Here is a 4,179-nt window from a genome sequence, read left to right on the forward strand (position 1 = left end):
GTCATACTTAGCAATGAGCTGCAGTTAAAATACAACCAGCAAGAAAAACATCATTAATAGATTAATGACCAAAAACTGGAGACATAAAATATCTGATGATAAATGAAGGTACAGAGCAGTCAGCTGATACAGAGCCTCTGTGGCGACACTAGATGGAAACTCAGATTTTGTGGAAGTTCAGTTTTGGTAAATTGCTCAACAACACCACCCTGGGAATTTCACCCAGAGATTATTACCTCTTGTTTAAGGCACACAGGTTCAGTTATGCATAGATTAAAACATCTGAGACCATTTCAAAATTATAAAAAAAAAAAGCGTTTATTAAATTCTTTTGAAAATGTTTTTAAAACCAGTTTCTTTTTAAAAATTAAACTAAAGAAATCAAAGAAAATAGAACTGCTGCAGCAGTTGAGGTTACCGGCCGGAGGGGGCGCTATGGGGACGACATCCACCAAATACAGCAAATTAAAAAAAAAAAAAAACCTTTAACACCAGACGCAGTGAAACAACCCAAACTCCAGAATCACAGCACACAGACGAGGAAGACACCGTCACCACACCAACACCGCGGACCTCAGCAGTGAACAAAACAGTTTGGGCTGTTTTGTTCACAGCCCAAACAAAAAGGGCTGTGAACAAAAGTAGAAAAATAGAAATCAGACAATATAAGTTAAAACATTAAGACCAGGCGTGGCCCTGCCACAGTGGGAGATGAAACTGGCTCGCCGATGCCACACCCCAAACACCGCTCCAATTAGGGCGGATAACACCGCCACAGTCCAACTTGAGAACAATTGTGCAGAAATCCGGGAGATTTACGTAGCCGGTGCAGAACAAAGCCGAACAGATCCGGGAAACGAACGTAGACAGAGCAGCAATGGTTCAACTGTGGGGAACCTATAAAAAAATTTGTCACCATTTTAAATAAAACTAGAATAAATTGGAGCTTAGATGACTGCCAATTTCTTACCTGCTGATCCACAAAACATGCACACACACTCGCAGACCGAGGAAGAGAAGGAACGCAGCGCAGTGGCGTTTTACCTACGATCACACTTCAGTTTAGATTTTCTGACCAAGATCAGCTAAAGTGCAGAGAGAGGGAACACCTACCACCAGAACATCAGCGCAACATGCACCAGCCAGCGATTTGTTGCTTTCTGCTGTCAAAGTCCACCAGACGCAAGCCACACAGTGGGAGAACAAAGACGACACATGCCTGAATGAACACCGCAGCTCCCTTATATACACCACGCCCACTTCAAGAACCGGAACTTCTCACCTGGAAACTATTTGTGTGAAATTATGTATATTTCTATACCACTACACCTGTAAGGAAACATGGAGAGAAAAAACATCCGACTGAGTTTAAGATCCTGAGAAACTTTTAGAAAAACTTTGAGTTTCTTTGTTGATAAAATGTTCTGGTTCTGCTGGTTTGGACTCTTTAAACCAGTTTGACTGGATCAGATGTTAGAATCAGTTCATCATGTTTCTTTTACATTCAGGGAAATTAATTTTCTACATTTTATTATTTATTTGTTCATATTTCAGTTTTAACTGCGTCCTGTTGGCTTCAGCTCATCTTTTATTCTTTATTCAGATTGAACAGCTGCAGTTTGTCAGAGACCAGCTGGACGTCTCTGTTCTCAGCTCTGAAGTCCAACCCGACCCATCTGACAGGACTGTACCTGAGCAGAACCAACCTGGAAGATTCTGGGCTGAAGGAGCTCTGTGGTTTTCTACAGACTAAAGGCTGCAGACTGAAAACATTGAGGTTTGTAATTATATAATTATCAATATTTCAGTGAATAATTATCTATAATTGATCATAAATCAAAGTTCATTTCTTCTGTTTTAATAAATATTTTCTGAGTTTGTTCCTGGATCCAGAGTTTAATTTAGTCCCTCTGTGTAACTGAGTTGGACCCTCTGATCTGAGGTCAGAACAGGACAGCATTCGGACCCCCAGTGTGTAGAAATCCCCCTCAGGTCAAAGGTCATTCAATCCAGTCTAGAAAAGTGAATTCCTGGAATCTGACAGGAACAAATCAATAATCAATGATTGATGCTTCAACACTTTGATCAGAACCTGGAATGATTTTACTGACTAAAATCCTCCAACACAACATGACCCAGTCCCAGGTTCTGGTTCTGAAGTCAGCAGGTCTTTATTGAAGCAGCAACTTGTTGGCTTTAATATTCATGAAAATATTTAACTGGTTCTGTTGGACTGGTTCACCTGCATCCTGTTGGCTTCAGCTCATCTTTTATTCTTTATTCAGGTTGAAGCTCTGCAGTTTGTCAAAGATCAGCTGTGATTTTCTGGCCTCAGCTCTGAAGTCCAACAGGCTCCATCTGACACAACTGGACCTGGAAGGAAACAACCTGGAGGTTTCAGATGTTCAGCAGCTGAAGCGTTTTGTAAAGTCTTTATGGTAAGTAAATGTTTGTAGTGAGTCCAGCTGCTGTCAGCATATTGAACTAAACCCAGTTGGCATCAAAGCAAAGCTCCAGTGTTCCCAGTAAAGCTGCAACTTCTCAGTGGGAGGAGAATGGTTCAGGCTTCCTGATTGGACACAGAGACAGCAATCAGCCAATCAGAGGAGCAGCAGCTTGCTGTGTTCCTGTGTTTGTGTTTGTGTGAAGATGAGTGTTGTTGCTGTGTCCATGTCTCCAGGACGTCCAGCTGGACTCCAGCGTCCAGCCGTCCAACATGTCTAGAGACATTCATCAAACTGTGGCAGCAGCAGATCTGATCTCAGATCTGCTTGTTCTCTCAGTTCAACAGGAAACAACTGATCAGGTTCATCTTAGTCACAGCTCTGAGATCAGTCTGACTGCTGCCTGGAAACCATCTAGTGGATGTGCTGCGTCACTGACTGCTGCTGGAGAGGATGGAAACACTCACTGATCTGATCTGATCTCTCCTTCCTTCTTCTCTCTGCAGGTTCAGACCTCTGTAAAGTAGAGAACGGTCTCTGTGTCCTGCTGATCCTCAGAGGTTGAAGCTGCAGCAGTTCGAGTCTAAAGAGACTCTGACTGGATCACGGTGATGACCTCTGACCTCCAAGATTTTCCTCCCGTTTATTTTCTCATGTCTGTCATTTAGTGTCTGATATTGTTTGTCTCTTTGGATCTATAAAGATCCGATTCAAACTGGGCTCCATTTAGAGGCTTCATGGAGTTTTGATCTGAACTGGATTCAACTGGAAAGTTGATCTTTTTTCTCTCTGATTCATTTTCATCCTGGAACCAGAAATGGTCTGAGATGGAAACATGGGAATCATTTTCAGTTCAGCTTTGAATCATAAAGACACTTCAAACCTCTTTTCTCTGCTGCTTCTTCTTCTGTTGACAGGAAAATGTTCCTCAAAGCTCCACAGATAAAAAGATGATTTACTGGAAACTGCAGAGAAACTTTAGCTTCCATCACAGAAACCAGTTTAACCAGTTTAGAACTGGATGTCCCACAGAAGCTCTGATGTTAGAGCAGTTTTCAGGAATTAGATCTGAAAATAAAAATATTTTACAGATTTTTACCGTTTTATAGTCATTCTAGTAATCTGTAAATAATGAAGTTTTGCATCATAGTAATTGATTCTTTAATATTTCTCAGTTTGTTTTTGTGGTTTACTTTTTTAACTCCATATTTCATGTTTTACTTTGAGTTTTCTAGAGAACTCTAGGACTTGATGTGTCACATGAAAGCTCTTTTCTGTGATTTTACTGATTTATTCAAACCTCAGATAATTATTGGGATAATGTGCTAATTGGTTCATGTTATTCTTTCATATTTTAATGTGATTTGGTTTTCTGGGTATTTAATGATGGGTTTTCTATGCACCTGATTGTGTACAAATATAGTAACAGCCCCTTTATTTTAATCCTACATCCATTTTAGCTTTTTGTATTCAAATTAACAAAGAAATAAAATACATAATATTAAGTTTTCGTCTTTACATTGACAGCTTTATTTAGTAAAAGCAGAAACAATCTGTTCAGTTGATTTGAGCTTTTTTAAGCTTTTAATTAAGGCTGAAATTTATTTTTTGCATTATCCTGAAGACGTTTAAATAAAATACAAGAGAACCATTTAATTGGTCAAAACTGTTATTTTCCGCCTACTTCTTAAACTGCTTCAAACTATAGAAGTATGGGTGTGCTGTGGTGGAGCAG

General features: G+C 39.9%; 2 long non-coding RNA genes across 3 annotated transcripts; one reads left to right on the top strand and one right to left on the bottom strand.

The window, feature by feature from the left end:
- Positions 1 to 775: 775 nt before the first annotated feature.
- LOC106934481 (uncharacterized) lies at positions 776 to 1,318 on the bottom strand. Its single transcript, XR_001421706.1, has 3 exons — positions 1,114 to 1,318; positions 971 to 1,044; positions 776 to 897 (listed from the first exon to the last, which is right to left on the bottom strand). It is a non-coding gene; the product is annotated as an uncharacterized LOC106934481 (long non-coding RNA).
- A 274-nt stretch (positions 1,319 to 1,592) lies between these two features.
- LOC106934480 (uncharacterized) lies at positions 1,593 to 3,329 on the top strand. Of its 2 annotated transcripts, none has more exons than XR_001421704.1 (3): positions 1,593 to 1,777; positions 2,286 to 2,442; positions 2,951 to 3,329. It is a non-coding gene; the product is annotated as an uncharacterized LOC106934480 (long non-coding RNA). The 2 variants fall into 2 exon arrangements; XR_001421705.1 differs by having other exon boundaries at positions 2,286 to 2,438.
- Positions 3,330 to 4,179: the final 850 nt, after the last annotated feature.

The sequence above is a fragment of the Poecilia latipinna genome, unplaced genomic scaffold, assembly GCF_001443285.1.
Source record: "Poecilia latipinna isolate Pla-1442-1.1 unplaced genomic scaffold, P_latipinna-1.0 Scaffold1815, whole genome shotgun sequence".
Classification (NCBI taxonomy): domain Eukaryota; kingdom Metazoa; phylum Chordata; class Actinopteri; order Cyprinodontiformes; family Poeciliidae; genus Poecilia; species Poecilia latipinna.